Raw genomic sequence first — 23674 nt, forward strand, 5'->3', positions numbered from 1 at the left:
TTGGTCTAAAAATGTTTCTTTCCTCAGACTTCTAAGGTTATAGAATTGCCTTTGAGTTTTTTCTAAATCTTGCAAAAGTGTTAGATTATGAAGTACTGTTTCCTAAGTCTGCACAAGTTCCAATTCATCTTAATAATCCATGAAGCTGTAAATGTAGCAGATAATTATGTTTCTCTCAAGATAACAAAGCCCATAGGTCATTCGGTTTAGATGGGAATGGAAGCAACTCTATTACATTATTGGAAGCCAAAACAATTAGTGAAATAATTCTGCAGTGTCTGCATATTTCTTGTCCTCCAATTCATGTTTGCCTTGTTTTCAGATAATTAATGTTAAAATAAATACAGTTTTACTGCTTTCCTAGCTGGTAATGGATTTTTACCATTATGAGCTGAGCAGGGCCTTTCTGACAAACCCAAATATTGTTATATTCCTTTATTTTTGTACTATTTTATTTTTTATTTTTTAGTGGAATGCTTGGTGAATAGTTAATACAATTAGCTTGTCACTAAACTGAGTCCTCCAAATAGCAATAGATGAAGTCATCTGAGATTGGACATATCATGTATCTGTCCAAGGCCAAATATTATTGCAGGTAATGAGGGCTAAAGGAACTTTTTTATTTGGTATAATCAAAAAGTAATGAAGGTTAAGCCTGTCAGAAATGAGAAATTAGTGGGAAAATAGCCCACTTTTGTTGAATGACAGCTCATTTATGCTATGCCTTATTATTAGCACCATATAGTTGACACCAATAAAATTTTTAAATATGTTAAATTGTAACAGCAATACAAAGATTTAAAACAAAATATCGACTTCTGCATATTTCTTAGTATTTTACTAGAATAATTTTCCTTATGTCTATATTAATATGGAGAAATCTAAACTAATTGATGCATGCATAAAAATTTAAGTCTCAATAAACTAGACCTTCAGGATTACCTTACAGCAGATAATGTGGTTCAAACTCATGAAATTTCTCCCCCAACTCCCTTAACACATACCCACATTCTGCAAAGGATAGCAGCCTTAGATTCTGAAGGGAAAGAAAAGTTACCCCTCTTCTCTGTTTTTACTGGATTTCAGCCATTCATATTTGACTATATCAGTAATAAATAATACCTAAACTTTAGCTTCAATTAATATAGTATTTTGAAGATTTCTCTACCAGTTTAAAATTAAATATTTCTTTCCTGTATTTTCACAGAGTCCAAAGTGCTCAGCAGCAACCATAACTTGAATTAAATGGAATCATTGTCACTTACGTTGTCAACACTATTTCTTCTGGGGAATCTGGAACATCTAATACTACAGGGCCTATAGTTGTAGGAATGGAAAGAACATAGACCCTAAGTGGGTCCTTGGTGATGATTATCCATAGAGCCATTCCTGCTTTAAACTTGTAAATCTTAGATCCATATATTCCTTTCTTCTGGAGACAGTATCATATGGATCTCTGATTTAGTTTGTATATTCAAATCTGGAAAATATCACTCCTTCTTTGCACAATATTAATTCAGTGCTTGATGCTTCAGTTGTATCTAGAGAAGGCCATCCTAGGGCTCTATCAGAACAGCTGTTTCTGTTTGGTATAGTATATGATAAGACTGACGAATTCTATGGTTATGGGCCTACTTTCTCACTGTCTTCAAAGTCAAGTGTATCCATGTCTGGATGTTGTGTTGTGTGGGATTCCATGAGTGTGAATGAGGCACTTGGTAAACCTTCAGTGTGGCTGGTTGAAGCTCTGTGGGCATTATTCCACACCTGAGATAAATGTTCACTCTTGTGAGAAAAAATACTTAGTCCTTTCAGGACATAAGTATACTAGTGTAGTCAGTCATCTCGTCACCAGGTGCCCAGTTACTTTCCACAAGTAATAATGTCCTACAGGTATCTCAGCATTGGTATCTATTACAGACTTGTTGATACTCAGGAATAGGCACTATCTAGATCACTTTTAATAAATGTTCTTCCATGCTGTTGAGCCAAATCACAACCTTTATCTCTGCCACCATGGGCATTTAATGTGTGTGTCTCTATTGTCATCATTGGATTGCTCACTGAAAAATGTTGCCTGACATCAACTGACAAGTTCTGTTTTCTTTTGAGTTCTGTTGTTTGTTTACTACTCAATTATTTAGTGGCTTTTTCACGGTGGAGTTTTTCTGATGCATATTAACATATTATTCAAGACCTCCTACACTTTGCACCCAGTTCCATATATCCATCCTCATGGTTTCTACCCTAAAATCTCCTTATTTCTAGTCTTTCAAATGTCTGCCTTTCAGTTGTCCAGAACTGATGCTACATAGCTCATGAGCCTATGAGTCCAAATATATTCTAAACCTGAACCACTTTTCCTTTCTAAGAGAATAAAAAGCACTTTCCATAGCTATGCCAATTGAGAAGTTTTTTACTTCTTTCAAAGCCGTCAATGAGTACTTTCCCATTCAGCCATCATCCATTTTGACTTGCATGTATAATGAACCAACCTATTTGTAAATCAAGCCTGGGTTGTGCCCTCCAATGGGATTTATGGGAGGTATCATATATCTATAGGTATGAACTGAAGGAGAGACACTGGACCAAATGTGTGACTTCTAGAACATCTGAACTACTTGCTAATGTCATTTACTTGTGCTTCTTGTTTAGCTTGAACTCCATCCTAGTTATGCCATTTCTAACTTACAGTGGAATGCTGCTAGGCCCAGTAGAATTTGTACCTTAGTGTGTCCAGTAGGGTGCCATTCATAATGAACAGTTCCAAACTCATAGTCACTTGATACCTTATGGTGAAGTGTTTAATTTTAACAGGGCCCAACAACACACCAGTTGCTTTTCTCAGGGAGTATGCAATCATCTGCTTAGATGATGAGGACTTGTTCTTGAACCCAGACCCCTATGTTTTGATTGTCCTACTGGAGTTTGCTGTAAACTCCATGGGACACCAGTTTCCATTATTACACCCTCATTAGAGTAGGCTTGCTAGTTCTTATGGCCAGGGTTTGGGATACTAAGTCTGATAAAGTGTTCATTTTCCTCAAGCCCCACTCAATAGGGACAGCCATTTCTGTTACCAACAGTATGTACCAGAACAGTAATTCTAGTAGTGTCTTATGTTTCCTCCAGAATCTGAAGAGACCTAAAAGCTGTTGTACTTCATCTGTCAAAGAGGATGCAAGATGAAGCCAACTGTCTTTCATTTTGGAACAGTTCTCCTGGGTTGCCCTTCTGGGCCATTAAAAATTTTACTGAAGCAGATAATCCTTGAATTTTTTTATGGTTTATTTCTAACCATGCCAGAAGTTATATAACATACCAAGTGTTTCAGCAGTAAGGTACCTCTGGATTATCCTGCTTGAAAATCATGGTGTCACTGATATAATAAGTCAGTGTATTCTTTTGGATGTCAGATGGTCCGGAAATCCTAGAACTATGTCAATAAAGAGTTTAGGGGCCTTAACATAGTCTTGAGGGAAAATTGCAAGTGTGTATTATTGTCTGTTTCATATAAATTTAAACTGATTTTTTCTCACTGTGGAAAATAAAGTATACATGAAAACAATTATCCATGTTCTAGAAGCTGCTTTAATTTCTAGCAATACAAGATGCTCTCATCACTATTGTTTGTTGAAATTATGATAGTTTGCAACTATCCTTTGGTCTTAATCTGCTTACTTCAGGGATTATACTAGTAAATTAAATCAAAATATTATAGGAACCAATACTACTACATCCTTTAGATATTTAAAGGTATCAATAGTATCTCCCATTTTCCAAGATGGAGTATTGATTTTCATTTATTATACTGTCCCTGTCAAGGAGCAGAGATATTTCATTAGGCCTTCTCTGTTATAATAGCTCTTTTTTTTTCTTTTTATTAACATAGAATGTATTATTTGTTTCAGGGGTACAGGCCTGTGATTCATCAGTCTTACACAATTCACTGTACTCATCATAGGACTTACCCTCCCTAATGTCCATCACCCAGCTACCCCATTCCTACCAACCCCCACTCCTCCAGCAACCCTCAGTTTGTTTCCTGAGATTAAGAGTCTTTTATGGTTCGTCTCCCTTTCTGGTTTCACCTTGTTTCATTTTTCCCCTCCCTTCCCCTATGACCCTCTGACTTGTTTCTCAAATTTCTCATATTAGTGATATCATATGATAATTGTCTTTCTCTGATCAACTTATTTTGCTAGCTCCATCCCTCTAGCTCCATCCACCCTCTAGCTCCATCCACATCATTGCAAATGGCGAGATTTCAGGTTTTTTGATGGCTGCATGAGAGAGAGAGCATGAGAAGGGGGAGGGTCAGAGGGAAAAGCAGACTCCCTGCTCAATAGGGAGCCCAATGTGGGACTCGATCCCAGGACTCCAGGTTCATGACCTGATCTGAAGGCAGTTACTTAACCAACTGAGCCACCCAGGTGACCTGATGGCTACCTAGTATCCTTTGTATTTATATACCACATCTTCTTTATCCATTCATCTGTTGATGGACATCTAGGTTCTTTCCATAGTTTGACTCTTGTGGACATTACTACTATAAACTTCGGGTACACATGCCCCTTTGGATCACTACATTTGTATCTTTAGGGTAAATACCCAGTGCAATTGCTGAATCATAGGGTAGCTCTATTTTCAGCTTTTTGAGGAACCTCCATACTGTTTTCCAGAGTGTATGCACCAGCCTACATTCCCACCAACAGTGTAGGAGGGTTCCCCTTTCTCCATGTCTTTACCAACACCTGTGTATTTCCTGACTTGTTAATTTTAGTCATTCTGAATGATGTGAGGTGATATCTCACTGTGGTTTTGATTTGTATTTCCTTGCTTATGAGTGATGTTGAGCACTTTCTCATGTGTCTACTGGCCATTTGGATGTCTTCCTTGCAGAAATGTCTGTTCATATCTTCTGTCCATTTCTTGATTGGATTATTTATTCTTTGGGTGTTGACTTTGATCAGTTCTTTATAGGTTTTGGATACTAGCCATTTATCTGATTGCACATTAACTGCTAAGTATTTCAGTCAAATTATGCATTCAGGAGCTGACACCAGATAGGTCTGTGGACCCAATGTAATACCTATTAGCTGGCCAGAATTCTGCTTTTTATCTGGTTTCAACCCTAAAATGGATGACATAATGACAGTTAAGTTCTCCAGGTATCAATAACAACTCATACCCTTTTAACTAGTGTGAAAAGGGAAAAGCCTTAGGGGGAATAAAAGGGTAATCAATGCTGTATATGTTTGATGTGATATCATGGAGTTCTTTGTCCAGGAGGATGTTATTTTCTTCAGTCGTGGAACAGAATAGTGGTTCAGATCTGGGAAATATCCAAGGAATTGTGACTTTTTATTGAGACAATGCTTTCAGCTTCATGCTTCTCCATTTTTCTTTTTTAATCCTTGTTTGCTGCCCATTTATTTTGCCCCTAAGAATGTTGGGTATTATTAATCATCTCCACAACTCTCTTAGGTCAACCTCCTTGTCTTGCACTCTCTTACTAGCCATTATGATCATTGTGATCCCCTGGCTGTTGTAGTTGAAGCACTGCCACCTGATGCTAGTTGCCTTGGAGCCCTCCATCTCCATTGGTATCAACAACTGAAGCTCCACATCATCCTCTTCTACCATCTGGTCTGCAGTGGAAAGCCACCACTGTACTTCTTAATGATGCAGATGACCCTTTCATTAGCACATATTTAACAGCTTGGTAACTGGTGAGTACTCTGGGCTTTCCTATGAAATAAATCTGTTGGGGAACTTGTCTGTATATAATATGTCCCTGATTATTTTAACTTCTTGCACCTGAAATTTCAGCCATTTCAGTTCTGCTCAGTATGAGCCATTGCTTTCTCCAGACCTCCAGAAGCCAACTTAGATTGAGTTTTGTTTCATTATTATATAGAGTCTTTGCCAGAATGTGAAATTCTGTGCCCTGAGAGATGCTCCAAATTGGAAAAACAAACAAACAAAAATAAATAAAATAAAAACCTCTTCCTTCATTTTGTGTTGTGGCCCTCTTGATCAGGCATCTTCAAAACCCAATATCAGGGACCAGCTCATGCTAAGTTAACGTGCATACTGGTTAATCTTTATAACTTCTCTTGTGTTCTAGTCCTTTTATTCTCTTATAGGGCTTAACATGGGCCAGGCTGGGTTTTGTGACCAAACCCTGGATATTATCATGGAATTTAAGATCCTTAGGGGAACTTCTCTTGCATTCTCAGAAAAAAATAACTGTATTGTCTTCCTGCAAAGAGAGACTGTACTTCTTATATAAATAATAAGGTATATATTTCAGCAAATATTATATACTTCCTTCTGAGATAATTACTGTATTAGTAGTAACAAAAATATCTCACTGTGATTGAATTTAGATAATCTCACATTTTACAAACTGCCAATAATTTTACAATAACTATTCTATTTTTGGTTGAAGCTAAATTACTATACTTCCTCTTGTGTTATTTTTAATGAATCTCTCAAATACTATTTTAATGAACTTACATAGGCAATATTTTTGTTTAGTTTTCTCATTTTAACATTCAAATTAGTGCCTAAAGTTACCTAATAATCATAAATAAGTTCCCAGTAGAATGAATACCAAATGCTAAAGATTCTGTTTAATAACAAAGATGTAATACTCTTGTGGGTGGCCTATAGTTAACAATCTTCTATTGGTCTACATACAATTAATTACTTCTAGTGGATAATCCTGTAATACAAATCAGTCAGCTAATACCTTTCCAAGTAAAACTCATTAATAAAATATTGAGGCAAATGCATCTTTTGTACATAGATGCTAAATTTCTCTTTCAGCTCCACTCACAACAATTCAACCCAAATAGTTCAAAAATTCCCTATAAAAACCCACCTTAAAATGTTTGATTATACTCATAGAAACTCAAAAAGCAAAAGTATATGACATTAAAAAAAATTAGGTAGAAAGTTAAATATATAGGGAATACTTTTTTTTTTTTCTGCCATGTTTTGGAATTTTCAAAACCTTTATTCACTAGAGTAAGATTTGAATGGTGGCTATTGCCTATACATATTTGGTCCAAAGTTACAATTCCATGTAGAGACCATGTATGCCCATTTTTGGGATGCTGAATTGCAGTCTCCATGCTGGTTTCATTGCCTCAGAGAGACTAAAGTGATTGAGCCTGGTTCAATTTCAGCAAGTTGATAAATTTGCCCTTGCCTATCAATTATCTTGAATCACAGTTGACTCTCTTAGATGTTATGCCATTCCACATTTCACTCTGTTTGTGCAAAACCCAGATTTGACTTAATGCTTTCTGACCCTCTGTGCAAGCTGGGTTGTTTGCACAATGTTAGACAGAAATAATGAACAGGACCCAGAGGCAGTTTATTGTAAAGTGGTGGTGTCAGTGATCCCTGACCACCTCTCCTGAAATTACTCTGGAAATCAGAATCAGCCAAATGAGTTATGTATGTTGAAGGGAAATCAGAGAAACTTAAGATAACAGTACTATATTATTTCCTTTTATAGTATTTGTTTCTTATAGAACCAAATATATGACTTTCAGGATTAATCTGAACACAGAATATTGAAAATTTGCACCTAGGTTTTTGTGCTTAAAAACCCTAAATCTTGGGGTGCCTGGGTGGTTCAGTTGGCTAAGCGTCCAACTCTTGATCTCAACTCAGATAGTGATCTCAGGGTTTAAGCCCCATGTTGAGCTCCACGCTAGGCATGAAACCTACTTTAAAAAAAAAAAAAAAAGGAAGAAGCAAAAATAGAACAGAGAAATTTTAAAAAATCCTTAATCTTGCATAATATATGTAATTGTTAATCACTATGTTATATATCTGAAACTAATATATTTTGTCAACTCTACTTCAATTAAATTTTTGAAAGAACCTGCTAAATCTATAGGTAGAATTTGATGTGTACATTCAAATAGATGTAAATTCTGAAATTTTGGACAGCCTTCTCTGAATTCAGAAATGTATTCATATGAAATTTAGTTTACATTACATGGAAAATATTTATTTTTCTATGCAAAAAGGTGTGGTTTTTTGTGGGTTTTTTTGGTTTTTGTTTTATAGACCAATCATTTTTAACTTTTTTAAAATTTTTAAATTTTTACAAAAATTTTGTTTTTTCATTGTTCCAGCATTCATTGTTTATGCACCATATCCAGTGCTCCATGCAATACGTGCCCTACTTAATACCCACCACCAGGCTCACCTAATCCCCCCCAACCACCTCCCCTCCAAAACCCTCAGTTTGTTTCTCAGAGTCCATGGTCTCTCGTGGTTCATCTCCCCCTCTAATTTCCCCCAATTCACTTTTCCTTTCCTTCTCTGAATGTCCTCCATGTTATTCCTTATGCTCCACAACTAAGTGAAACCATATGATAATTGACTTTCTCTGCTTGACTTATTTCACCCAGCATAATCTCCTCCAGTCTTGTCCATGTTGATTCAAAAGCTGGGTATTTATCCTTTCATGTAATATTTCATTGTATATATGGACTATGATCTTCCAAAAAGGTGTTTTTATTAAAGCATAGAGACAGGACCTGTGGGCAGAAAGTGTTATGTTGAGATTCTGAGGAGGGATAGGTTATACACTTTTAAGTTAGGGGTCAGGAATGGATACAAGGGAAGTTTCCAAAAGGATTTTCATAGAAAATATTTTTAAACACATTCAATGAATAGTTTTGTTTGGAACTACATCTTATGCATTGTATTTTATATTTACAAAAAAAAAAAAGAAATAAAACAGTATTTTTACTGGTAAATGCTCTGCTGGCTATCAAAAAATTCCAGTAGAAAAGTTAGCCATATATGCTAAGAGAAAATATAAACAAATCCAAGATATCTGTGTAAATTTTCATAATGTCATGAGTTAATACTTCTCAGCTTTACAGTATTCAACACTTTTTGCTTCTGAAAAGCAAGAGATATCTAGCCTTTGCTCCTCATAATCAATTTTGCTTCACTGGTAGAGACTCATTCTCTTCCTACACAAGTGATTTTCTACTGTACCAAATTTAATGAGGAAAAGCCAGATGATATATTATTCTTGCCAATTTTAGTAGTATTTTCGACCATTTCCTAGCATAACAGGTTTTCTCCTTTTTTCCTTGATGACACATTACATATGAACTAGATAATGTAAGCATTAAAATATATTTCCTTTACTTTATTTTTAATATTCTTGAATTTTATGATTTCCCCTTTTCTCTCTTTTTTTATTAAACAACTTTCATATCATATTTAACAAGTGCGTCTCCAAGCTAACATGATCTGTGTCATGCATAATTCTTATCAGTTGGCTAAACAGTACCATTTTCTCTCTTGCTGATCCTGGATGCACCAATACCTTGAGATACTATGGTTATAAAGCATACCTTATAGCTTTTCTTCTGTACATACAACTTATGTATTAAAAAAAAATACTGACAGCACTAAGCAGAAAACAAATGGTGCCCACTTCAGAGATAGCCTTGTCATTCTTCCTTTGCTAGATAAGAGTGATAGGTTACCTACTAAGTAGAGATAAAGAGTTTTGTTAGGCATGTAGTTGTTCTGGGAGGAGGGAGAGAGAGTAACACAGGGAAGAAAATATAAAGAGAAAAATAAAGAGAAATTTGAATAAGTTTCAAAGAAGGATGCCTGGGTGGCTCAGTTGGTTAAGCATCTGCCTTTGGCTCAGGTCATGATCCCAGGGTCCTAGGATTGAGTCCTGCATCGGGCTCCTTGTTCAGCAGGAAGTCTGCTTCTCCTTCTGCCTCTGCTTGTCACTACCCCTGCTTGTGCTCTCTCTGTCTCTTTTCCTGACACATAAAGAAATAAAATACTTTAAAAAAAATAAATTGGAATAATTTTCAAAGAAAATAGGAAGTCAAGTGGTATGCATTTGTATAATTAGAATCAAATATTACAATATAGTTCTGCATGTTCCATAAAAACAGATATCTTGGCCATGGGAGAAAAAAGGTGGAAATTCGTAGAACAATTCCCTGAGTTCACACAGGCTGAATATAGCTTGCTTTCTTAGCAGAAGGAAGAGGTTTCATGATATATGCAACATTGGGTTTAGCCCTGAGGAGAGTCATGCCTTATATTTCTCATTAAAACCATGCGTGCCAGAAGCAATGAAAATGGTTTGGGTTTTTGTTTTGTTTTGTTTTGGTTTTGTTTTGGTTTTTTTGGTGAAAATGAAATTTTTAAGTGTTAAAGAAACAAAGAGAACCCATAAATGTACACCTTGTGAAAATGTCTTTTGAAAGTAGCAAAAGACATTTTCATATAGTAAGTGTTGAGATAATCTGTTCCTAGCAGAATTGGCTTTAAAAAGTTTAAAGATGTTTTTCAGACACAAAGGAAATTAAAAAGATAAGAAATTGAATACAGTTGACATGGTTGACTATAATTCTTGTGAGGGCCAATATATTTCTGATTTACCCATATTACTGGAGTTTGCACCCAGCCCTATTTTCCACATGGTAAGGCCCTGGACTAAATGTCTATGGCTCAATGCCTTAGGTCTCTAAAAAATGCTGCTCAGCTTTTCAGCCTCTCAGCTGCCTCTTCTGAAAAGGAATACACAGGAGAATTTTTAAAGCCGATGGTATTTGGGAACTCTGTAATTTCTATTCAGTTTTGTTATAAATGTAAAACCCTTCTAAAGATAAAATCTATTAAAATATTTTCTAGATTTTCAGCTTTACCCAAATTAAGAGGGGGCTTCAAAATATCTAATTTTCATCACTGGAAATTACTTTGATTTTTATTGGTCAATAAATACCCAAATAAAACTAAAGCTTACAATCGAAGATTACGTTTTAATCTATTTCTTCTTCTCAATCATAACTTCTATTAGTACCTTCATAGTTTCTTACCTTCTAAATCCAATTGGAATTTTTTTATAATTGTGATTATGAAAATATTCTTCAATGGGTTTTATTTCCTTTAATTTGTTGCTTTTGTTGTTTTCTAGAATTAATACTTGTTATCATATTTCTTCAGCCCCTCTCTTGGAATATTTGGAATACCAGGTCCTCGACCTGGCCTGGTATCCTGAGAATTTTTTTCCTCACTCCTCTTACTAGATCCTCTAATTCCTGGATCTCAAAATTTATTCCTTTTTGATTTTCCTTTATATTTTGAACAAAATACAGACTCTAGTTTGTTAAGAGAAAAACTATATGTAGCAAAGTTTTTTTTTTTTTTTAAAGATTTTATTTATTTATTTGACAGAGAGAAATCACAAGTAGGCAGAGAGGCAGGCAGAGAGAGAGGGGGAAGCAGGCTCCCCGCTGAGCAGAGAGCCCGACGCGGGACTCGATCCCAGGACTCTGAGATCATGACCTGAGCCGAAGGCAGCGGCTCAACCCACTGAGCCACCCAGGCGCCCCAAAGTTTTTCAGATACAGGTTATTTGAAAATACCTTTAAAAAAACAAAAATAAGCAAACAAAAATACCTTGTACCTAACTGAGATACTGGTTTGAAAAGGTTCAACCTGATTTCTTTCCAGAGTTTTGAAGACAGTAAATCTTCGGTCTTCTCTTACATACCTTTGCTGCTGAAAATGCTATTATAATTCCTATTCACTCACTTTTTCTCCCTATTTCTTTCTCTCTTCTGGAAATGTCTCTGTTGCCAGGAAAGTTTTTAATAATGCAATTGTATATATATTTTTTTTAAATTTTTTTATATATTGAATTTTAAAATACATAAATATTTTTTTTCCAATTTATTTATTTTCAGAAAAACAGTATTCATTATTTTCTTACCACACCCAGTGCTCCATGCAAGCCGTGCCCTCTATAATACCCACCACCTGGTACCCCAACCTTCCACGCCCCCCCCGCCACTTCAAACCCCTCAGATTGTTTTTCAGAGTCCATAGTCTCTCATGGTTCACCTCCCCTTCCAATTTACCCAAAAGCACATACCCTCCCCAATGTCCATAACCCTACCCCCCTTATCCCAACCCCCCTCCCCCCAGCAACCCACAGTTTGTTTCGTGAGGTTAAGAGTCACTTATGGTTTGTCTCCCTCCCTATCCCATCTTGTTTCATGGATTCTTCTCCTACCCACTTAAGCTAATCCTGCCTTCTTTTTTCTTTTTTTTTCATTTTTAATTTAATTTATTTATTTTTTTTCCAATTTATTTATTTTCAGAAAAACAGTATTCATTATTTTTTCACCACACCCAGTGCTCCATGCAAGCTGTGCCCTCTATAATACCCACCACCTGGTACCCCAACCTCCCACCCCCCCGCCACTTCAAACCCCTCAGATTGTTTTTCAGAGTCCATAGTCTCTCATGGTTCATCTCCCCTTCCAATTTACCCAAAAGCACATACCCTCCCCAATGTCCATAATTTAAAATTCATTGGCAAACTACTCCATGATCTACTTCAACATGGATGCTTATGTTCATAATATTTATTTATTTGACTTATTCCCTTCTAATATTTTCATTTTCAGTTCCTGAAATTATTATTTGTTGAATATAGGATTATTGTAGGGTCTATACATTTTTGCTATTAGGTCCTTTATCTTTTTTCTTTCATAGACCATAAATGTCTTAGAATGTAGATCCTGACATCTTTTTTCTCTGTCATATATTTCTTATCTGAGAAATAATTATTATTTTCTCATTATATAATGTGTTCGGGTTTCATAGTAAATATTATCTCTCTGATTATGTTATTTACATATTTTAATATTTCTTATATTCCTATATTGTTTCTTCCTGTTTCTCTTCCTCTCTTCCTACTTCCTGTTTAGGTCTTTATCTTTCATATTAAGTTATTTCTTCATCAAGCTGGTGCTGATTAACAGTCCAGTCATATTTTAAACTAAAACACAAGTTGATCAGAAGCTTTTTGTACATTGCTGTACTTATTAAATGCCTGGTGTTTTCACTGAGTGTGCTGATGGGAATCCAGAGTTTTTATTGAAATGTAGACAAATAGCAAAATATAAACGTGTCTTTGCCTGCTCAGATTCTCCAAAGAAGAAAATGCCAATTTTCTCTGTGATAAGGTGTGTGTGTGCTGTGTGTGTGTGTGTTGAAAGGGAAGCCAGGGAAGCAGAAAGTGAGGCAAGACTTGAAGGAATATTCCAGTGTTCTTGGGTATTTCCCACAGAAGGGGCCACCTGGCTACTATTTGTTTAGTAAGTTGGGTTTTAATTAATAGACCTGTTTTCTTTAAAATATATTTTCCTGTCCTATTATTCATAGTATTCCTGGGTTTGGATGCTTTATAGCTTAGTGAGTTCCCTGTCTCTTGTTAGGAAGATTGGGGTTAGTGTGCATACGGGAGGGTACTTGCCAAGCTGGAGACATGGGAGCAAATTTGAAGGCTAATTGCCCTTGGACTTTTTACCAATTTTTATGACTCCTTCAATGATATTTGATGGCTTCATTTCTGAGCCTTATCAGTATGTTGTCTATTTCAAGGACTTGCTTTTTCCTCTTGCAACCACGGATGATTAAGATATCCCAACTTCAGCTGCTTCTCTAGATATTTTCAATCTTCCAAAAACTTGTTGATATCTTTAATAAATACATTCCTCCTTTCATTTGTATTGGATACTGGATTAATAGTAGTTTATTACTCCAATCTAATTTATTGCTAATATAGGAGGGAAATAAAAATATATTTATAATCCCATTATATTTCACCAGAAGTCATACAAAATAAAATTTACTCTTGGGGTACCTGGGTGGTTCAATCGTTTAAGCATCTGCCTGCAGTTCAGGTCGTGATCACCAGCTCCTGGAATTGAGCCCCACATCCAACTCCCTGCTCAGTGGGAAGTCTATTTCTACTTCTGTCTTTGCCTCTCTCCCTTGCTCATGTTCTCTCTCAATTAAATAAATAAAATACTTAAAAAAATAAAATAATAAAGTTTGCTCCTTATCCAAGACTGAATCAATCATTAAGAATTTTTTTCCTGTTATCCAGTGATCTCAATATACTGTTTCAGTACACATTAAATGCTAATTACTTATAAACATGTTGTCAAAATACCTTTAGCTAATGTTCCATTCTTAATAAGAACATTACATTTTCGAGTAATTTATTACCAGAACAATTTGTTAGGAGAAACAAAAATAATGCAGCTGTTGAAGAGACAAATTTCAATGGTTACTATACTCAATCTATGTTTACAAAGTAAGTTCTATTAAAGAAAATGTGGTACATACAGAGTAGGACATTATTTAGCCATGAGAGAGAAGGATATACTGTCATTTGTGACAACATGGTGGAATCTTGGGGGCATTATGCTAAATGAAGTAAGTCAGAGAAAGAAAAATAATATATGATACTACTTAATATGAGTAATTTAAAAAGCCAAACTCATAGAAATCAAAAATAGAGTATTGGTTACCAGGTGCTAGGGGTGTGGGAAATGTTGATCAAAGGTTAAAACATCTAGTTATAACATGAATAAGTTCTGGGGATGTAATGAACAGCTTGGTGATTATGATTAATAATACTGTATTATATACTTGTAAGTTGTTAAGAAATTAGATTTTAAATGTTCTCACTACAAAAAAGAAATGGCAGTTATGTGTCATGATGTGTTAGCTAATGCTATGGTGGTAATCATTTTGTAAGATATAAGTTTATTGAATTAATACATACACCTTAAACTTATGTAATGTTATATGTCAATTGTATGAATAAAGCTGTGAGGGAAGTACAGTGGAATGTGATTATGTGAATATAAATATTATAAGGAAAAATATATTTACATAATAATTAAATTGCTTAAATAATGTGATGAAAAGAGATTACAAGAGAAAAATATTATATGGAATAAAATAATTCCTCATCAGTGTTAGATGTTATCTAATTAGACTGTTATCTATTAGACTGTTAACTGTTATCTATTAGACTGTGAAGTAGATTTTCTCTGGAAATTATACTATTCCAGTAGTTCCATATTTTTCATCATAGAGAAGGCCATGGGATGGGCCAAGTATATTCTAAATCCATGATGATATCTGCTTTAGAGCTTTGTTAGAACTTTATGTTATGGTTAAATTTTATATTATGTAAAAGGACATGGTTTGGTTGATAAAACTATGAGCTGATAAAATTTCCAAAATGATGGATAGTTTCTTTTTTCCCAACTAAGAACTAGAGTTCTTTTTTTATAATTAAACTTATATTGAATAAAAGTTCAATTTCAATGATTTCAATATGTCATTCTTTCTAAAGCAAACTTCATTTATTATATGTCAAAAACCACGGTACATGTGTGATATTAGGAGTGTGGCACCTTCGTGAATGATTCATTGTTTAGTATATGAACTTGTGAAAAGGAAAATTAGAGTCATAATTCTTCTATATCTAACTAGAAACTTATTTTTGTATAAGGAAAAGATAAATGATTCTTTTTTATATTCCATATACTTTAAAGGAATATTAACAGTCAAATAAAATAAATCTTAAACTATAAAAAAATGCTTAAAATTGATGTCTAATACTTTGCCCCAAAGCATTAGACTTCTTTCCATGTCAAAGAAACGTCCTACAACTTTATGTGTCCATAGGAATTTTCTACAATTATTTATTTACAAATTAAAAGTTTAAATGATTTAAGGTAATGGAGCTAGGTGTCCTTGCGTTAGGAAAGTTAAATCTAAACTGATTTTTATGCATTTACTAAAATCTAGTATTTTGATTTTGTATGAGTTATTTTAAAATGATACAGAATCTGTAATTTATAGAGTGTTATGTGCTTCTCATTATTTTGTTTTCATTCTTTAAATTTCAAATGATTTCTTCCAGGATTAATGTTCTGAAGTATTTCCCCATTTTACCAAGACAGAAAGTCTGAAGAATTCTCCAAATTAATAACCCTCTAAATTCAAATTCGACCAATTCTTCACACAGTCCTTCAATCCAGGTCTGGGACATCATCCCTTCTGTGAACAAAACATGATCTTTCTTACTTCTATATATTGTCACAATGCCCAGATGCCAAATTAAATATTTGATGAGTGAATTAAAGACTTGAGTGATGTTTGTCTTCATTATCATCCCTTTTGTAAAATGTTTGCTGATCTGTTACTTATTTGCCTAACTTGCTTCTGTTCCTGTGACAGTTGGAATTCACCCTGATGTGGTGCTTATAAATATTCTTAAAGCTATGTAATAATTTATCCCTAACCATCTCTAGACTCTATACTTATAATTAGATGTTATCTCTTGTCTTTGAATGGCTTACCTCACCGGTGTCGTTAGTTTTGGTTATTTATTACTAAATAGCACATTATTCAAAAATTCAGCGACTTAATCCATTCCAAAACTTAGTGCCTTAAAATAATAAGCATTACATTTTCTTCCATGATTAGGAATTCAGAAGGGCTTAATAAGGATGGATTTTCTCTGCTCCTCATTGAGGCTGAGGGATTATTATGGCTATGTCTGACCCTATAGCTAGGATGGCTGGAATGCTGAGATCTTTCTGTACTTTTGGTCAATTATCCTTCAAAATTGTCTCTCCTTGTTATTTTCCATCTCTCATTCTTCGGGGCATTTATGTCCATATAGCCTCCCCAGTTATGACAGTGTAAGTTTCTTTATGGGGTGGCTAAAACTTCCTAAGAGGGTCAGAAAAGAAGTTGCAAGATTTCTTAAAACCTAGCCACCAACGTCATTTCTGCCTTATTCTACTTAAAAAAGCAAATCACAGGGCCATCCCATATCCATTGTGGGAGAAATAGATTCTACTTATTGATTGCAGAAGTGCCAAATTCCATTGCAAAAGGGAGAAATTTTTGCAATTATCTTTGTAAACAATCTTCCATAGGCACTTATTGCTTATTAATTTCCTGCTCAGATGATACTTCTCATCTGAAAAAGAGACATTTGGAATAGTTAATTTTTTTTTTTTTTTTGACAGACAGAGATCACAAGTAGGCAGAGAGGCAGGCAGAGAGAGGAAAGGAAGCAGGTTCCCTGCTGAGCAGAGAGCCCGATGCAGGGCTCCATCCCAGGACCCGCATGACCTGAGCCGAAGGCAGAGGCTTAACCCACCGAACCACCCAGGCGCCCCTGGAATGGTTAATTTAAAAAAAAAAAAGATTTTATTTTATTTATTTGATAGAGAGAGAGACACAGCAAGAGAGGCCACACAAGCAGGGGGAGTGGGAGAGGGAGAAGCAGGCTTCCTGCTAAGCAGGGAACCTGAAGCTGGGCTGGATCCCAGGACCCTGGGATCTTGACCTGAACCAAAGGCAGATGCTTAATGACTGAGCCACCCAGGCACCCTGGGATAGTTGATTTTTTAAGATTTATTTCTTTTCTAAAATAAGAAATATGTTTTTCTACATATCTTTTCTAGAACAGCTCTGGACTGCTTTTCTGAGAAGGTTAATAAATAACCAAGACAGTGTTAAAGAGAGCATCACTCTTAAGTTTGAATGAAAATTAAAAGTAAATATTCTGAATTTGCAAAAATTCCTTTAAATTATTATTCTATCTCCATTAGCATAACTCAGTAAAATTAGCCTCTTTACTGTGAAAGTTAACCAGTTTTGAAATACTATATTCCTAAGAATTATGTTGTCAGTCCAACTTACACTAAATAAATTAACAAGCAAGAAAAAGCAAGATAATTTATCTCATTAAAAACAATAAATCTTCAAACACTACATCAAAAACTAATGATGTACTGTATGGTGACTAAAATAACATAATAATTTTTTTTTAAAAAAGGACATCTATTCCTGGCCATAGAAAAAAAGACTTATAATATCAATATATACATTTTCCAAAGTGTGCATACAGTATTTTATATAGTGAATTATTTAATGCATAAGTTGTATATACTTATAGAATGACAAGGGGTGATGTTACAGTGATTTCTTTTTTGTTAACTGTCTATAAGCACATTTATTAAATGACATGTATGTTTTTACTGATTATTTTCTAGTTTTCCCTGTATTATATTCATTCTGGTGATACTTATTAGGAAACATTTTAGGGAGACTACTAGATTTATTTATAAATTTGAACTTGTATTTTGTATATCCTTTAAAATTTTATTCTTCTAGTAATTCATTTTTAGTGCATTAAAAAAAGTATTGGTGTGTCACAACTAGGTACTTTTTTTTTTTTTTTTTACCATTGTTAATGTTAGGAGCTCTATGTTGTAATACTTCAAGCTGGGACTATAACGAGTAGACACAAATCTTACAGTAGCCAATCTATTCTTGAGTGATTACTTCTTCCTCAAAATGCATTATTATTCATTTTATGAACAATGGTTTGTGAGAGGAGAAAAAAAAAAAAAGATGGACTTCGGGTCTCACCCATCCTAATAATGAACTGTATGGCTATTTTACTCTGTTGGAAATAAAATGCATTGTCCCATACATCGCAGTTTACAAATAAGTAGTAAGTGAGATGTGATTAAGAAGAAATTACTCTATAAAGAAATGCCACCGACACAAGAATTTATGTTTCATGTATTTTCTCCTCATTAATACAGTATTTTATGTTGTATTTCAGATAATCATTTTTCACATGATACAGGTAAATTGGTAGTTTAAAATTTCATAAAACCTTGTTTCTGATGACCTTAACATCTGTATATGTTTTCTGGAGGAAGCAGATTTTAGGAATGTCAGACAGTAATTGAGTTATTTCACAGAATATAAAGCCCAAGATTTTAGGATTGATACAAAGTTCAACTAACAGAACTATTTAATAGCAGATTAAAGATTTAGAAGAGAATAGGAGTTTGCTCCATTAATCTGAAGAAATCTTCACTTGCAAACTAACCTACCCTATTGTTATGTCAGTCTCAATTCAGCAATTACACAACACTGAATGTCTAGCAGGAAGTAAACTGGAGGATTACACATGTTCCCATTTATTCTTCTTTATATATTTTACCTATGATCTCTATGTGGCTAAATTTATTTCTTGTTCTTATTTTCTAAATCATTGATATTTCTATTTATATATTGAGCAGAATATAAGCCTATAATCTCCTTTTGACTTCATTATTATCATGATAAATTTCACAGTTATATGAAAATGTTTTTTAAATCATTGGGCTAACGTGCAGTTCTGAACAGAAATGTGTACTATATGTTTGCCAGAAGTTGGTAAGACAAATATTCAAAAAGCTATCAATTCTAAGTAAAAAATGTATGAAAACATTTTTTCTATAATCAAGGTACAGTGGACTGCAAAGGATGAATCTTTTGAGAGTGTAGTTCCATGCTTTGAGTATAATTGCTATTGCTAAACAGCTTGGCTCAACATAAATATCCTTTTTTTAATAGATGCCATTTTTTAGAGTAGTTTTAGATTCATGGCAGTACTAAGCAGAAAATAAGAGATCTCCGCTATACTCCTTGGTCCCATGCATGCACAGCACCCCCTTCTATCAGCATCCTGCACCACCAGGATACATTTGTTACAGTTGATGAACATACATCGACTCATAATTACCGAAAGTCCATGGTGTACATTAGGGTTCACAGTCAATTTTCTACATTCCATGGCTTTGGACAAATGTAAAATGACATGTATCCATTATTAAAGTATTTTACAAAATACAAAAAAAAGTTTCACACCACTAAAAATCCTCTATGCTCTGACTGTTCATTCCTCTTTCTTCCCAACCCCTGATCTTGTTACTGTCACCATAGTTTTGCTTTTTTCAGATATCATATAGTTGGAGTCATAAACTTTTTAGTTTCTTTCAGTTAGTAATATGAATTTGTTACTTCCACGTCTTTGCATGTCTTGATAGTTTGTTTCTTTTTGCCACTGCTTTGTAGTACGTTGTCTAGATGTACTATAGTTTATTTATTCACTCACTGAAAGGCATGTTGTTTGCTTCTGAATTTTAGAAACTATAATTAAATCTGATATAAATACCTATATGCAACCTTTTGTATGAACTTAAGTTTTCAACTCCTATAGGAAACTATCAGGAGCATGATTGCTAAATCATAAGGTAGGAGTATTTTTAGTGTTTTAAGAAACCACTAAACTTTCCCTAAATAGCCATACTATTTTGCACCAGCAATGTATAAGAGTTCTTGCTGTTCCACATCCTTGCCACGATTTGGTATTGTCAGTGTCCTGGATTTTAGCTACCATTCTAATAGATGTTACCTCACTGTTGTTTTAATTTGAATTTTCCTGATTAACATATAAAGGGGAGAATCTTCTTGTGTGCTAGTTTACCATCTGTGTTTCTTGTTTGTTGAGGGATCTGTTAAGATCTAGGACCCAAAATTTGAAAATAGAAATGGGGTAGGGTTGTTAGTGTTCTTATTGATGAATTTTAAGAATTCTGTGTTTATTTTAGAACACAGGCCTTTATCAGATAAGTCCTTCGCAAATAATTTCTGCTAGTCTATGGCTTCTCTTCTTCCTTCTTTTGCTGTTGTCATTTACAGAGCAGAAATTTATAATTTAAGTTTTTATTTAAATTCTAGTTAGTTAATATTCAGTGTAATATTAGTTTCAGGTGTATAAGTCAGTGATTCAGCACTTTCATACAATACCTGATACTTATCACAAGTGCAGTCCTTGATCGCCATCACCTATTCCACCCATTCTCCCATCCACCTCTCCTCTGGTAACCATCAGTTTGTTCTCTATAGTTAAGAGTCTGTTTCATGGTTTGCCTCTCTCTCTCTTTTTTTACTTATGCTTTTTTTTTTTGAAATTTTCAATTTTAATGAAGCCTAGCTTATCAATTATTTTATGAATCTTACCTTTGGTGTTGTATCTATTAAATCATCACCAAGTACAGGGTTATTTAGGTTTTCTCCTACTTTATCATCTAGGAGTTTTATAGTTTTGCATTTATATTTAGGTCTTGATTCATTTTGAGTTAATTTTTGTGAAGATCTATATTATCTGGTTTTGGTTTTTTTTTTAATGAGAATGTCCAGATTTTCCAGCAGCATTTGTTGAAAAAAACTATTTTGGGACGCCTGGGTGGCTCAGTTGGTTGAACGACTGCCTTCGGCTCAGGTCATGATCCCGGAATCTTGGGATCGAGTCCCGCATCAGGCGCCCAGCTCCATGGGGAGTCTGCTTCTCCCTCTGACCTTCTCCTTGCTCATGCTCTTTCTCACTGTCTCTCTCTCAAAAAAATAAAAAAATAAAAAACTATTTTTTTCCTCCATAGTATTGCTTTAGCTTTTTTATCAAATCAGTTTACTGTATTTATATAGGTCTGTTTCTGGGTTCTGTGTTCTGTTCTGTCAATATATTTGTCTCTTCTTTTACCAGTACCACCTGTCTTGATGATTGAGGCTTTCTAGTAAATCTTGAACTGAGGTATTGTCAGTCCATCCACTTTGTTCTTTTCCTTCAATATATTATGTTGGCTACTCTGGATCTTTTGCCTATCCATATAAACATGGGAATAAGTTGGTTTATACTCAAATTAACTTGCTGATATTTTGGTTGGGAATTCATTGACTATAGATCAAGTTGGGAAAAATGAACATCTTGACAGTATTGAGTCTTCTTATCCATGAACATGAAGTATCTCTATATCTATTTAGTTCTTATTTCATGTGTTTCATCAAATTTCATAGTAAAATTTCTTTAAAAAGACTTTTCTGTCCACTTATGTATTTATGAAAAATTCCCATTTATGAACAGACTATAAGAAGTAATTGTTTCTTATAATGTGTTTTCCCAGTAAAGTTTGCAAGGAACTACCTGGGAAAACCAGGATGTATTGAGTCTAATAGTATTCAGAAGGGAGATAGTAAAAATTATTTTTTTACATTTGTAAAGTCTCTTAGAGATGTCATCTGAAATTAGACAACATAATCCTGACTCATACTTGCTAAATTCTCTTCTAATAGAACAATGAAAAGAGATTTGGCTAAATGGTTAAATTTAATTGAAAGTTCAAACTTCACAAGTTTTTTCTACCACCACCAATTTATTTATGAGACAATTTATGCCTGAGTTCATAGTATAACTTTCTAGAGAAATTTGTAAGGACATTTAATTTGGTATTTAAAATATTAAATATGAATAAAATGCAATTTTATCGCTTGTTGTTTTCAATGAGAATAACATCTTGAGATAAGTTTCATAACTATAAGCTATCATAGTGTTTTATTAAGAATTTGATGTTTTTGCAGTGAAAATATAACTTTAAAAGGAATGAGAAATATATATCAAATCAGTCCAAAATAACTTTGCTATATTTACTTTTCAAAAGACAGTTTACATTGTTCATCACATAAAGGTGAACTGATGTTCACCCTTAAACATTCATTTTTCACTGTGTAATTTGTGAATATTTCATATAAGTCAATTTTTTATATCTTTGTAACTGTTCTCTCATAACTATATTTAGAGCATTCTAGTTCCATAAGTTGTCCTACACACTAATATCACTTTGTTGCTGAGTTTATTGGATATTTCTTCAGTCCTAGTTTTGTTTTAATATTTGAAGTATTGTCATCATTAACATTCTTCACCACTCCCTTTTTCTTGAAATAATCCTCCCTTAGCTTTTTATCACCACACTCTCCTAGTTTTTGTGTTATTTCTCTGATAACTCCTTCTCGGCAAACTTTTCTTCCCCTCATATTCTTTTTTTTTTTTTTTCAATTTATTTATTTTCAGAAAAACAGTATTCATTATTTTTTCACCACACCCAGTGCTCCATGCAAGCCATGCCCTCTATAATACCCACCACCTGGTACCCCAACCTCCCACCCTCCCGCCACTTCAAACCCCTCAGATTGTTTTTCAGAGTCCATAGTCCCTCATGGTTAACCTCCCCTCATATTCTTTAAATGCTAGTAACATTGACATTCAGTTTTCATCTGTGTTTTTGTTATATATGCATTCAAAAACAATCAAACATTATTTATTATCAATCATATTTGCCATCATCCCAAGATTACATTTTCTACCAACATTTTTAAAAAAACCTTTAAGGTTTAATTCACTATTCTATATCATATGCAGTGTATTTTGCTTCAAGGTAGGAGGTAGAAATCTAACTTTATATTTCCTCCCAAAGCTAGGTAGTTAGTATAGTGGGATACTAAATCCAATATATGGCAATATTTATATTTGAACTCCCTTGTTTTCTTTTTTTCTAGTTGACCATTCCTTTCCATGATCCCTTTGGATTTCTCTTTCTTTTTGCCATGGTATCTTTTGGGGTATTTTTGTTTTGTTTTTTAAAGATTTTATTTATTTATTTGACAGAGAGAAATCACAAGTAGATGGAGAGGCAGGCAGAGAGAGAGAGAGAGAAGCAGGCTCCCTGCTGAGCAGAGAGCCCGATGCGGGACTCGATCCCAGGACTCTGAGATCATGACCTGAGCCGAAGGCAGCGGCTTAATCCACTGAGCCACCCAGGCGCCCCTGGGTATTTTTGTTTTTGTTGATGATAATGATGATGTTCTGCTTTTGTATGTGCCTTCTGCTAATTATTATACAACCTTCTGTTTATGACTCCATTGTCTAAAGGTTTGGGCTAGGAAAATTCCATTATGAAGTGCTCTCATTTGTGCTACAATTCTCCCTTGCACTTACTACCATTGGCATTTCATACAAAGTTATAGAATTCTTTGACATCCATTTACCTCTTCTGACTAAGCTCTATGGGGGTCACAACCATACCTCTTT

The sequence above is a fragment of the Neovison vison genome, chromosome 1 (assembly GCF_020171115.1).
Source record: "Neovison vison isolate M4711 chromosome 1, ASM_NN_V1, whole genome shotgun sequence".
In the NCBI taxonomy this organism is placed as follows: Eukaryota; Metazoa; Chordata; class Mammalia; order Carnivora; family Mustelidae; genus Neogale; species Neogale vison.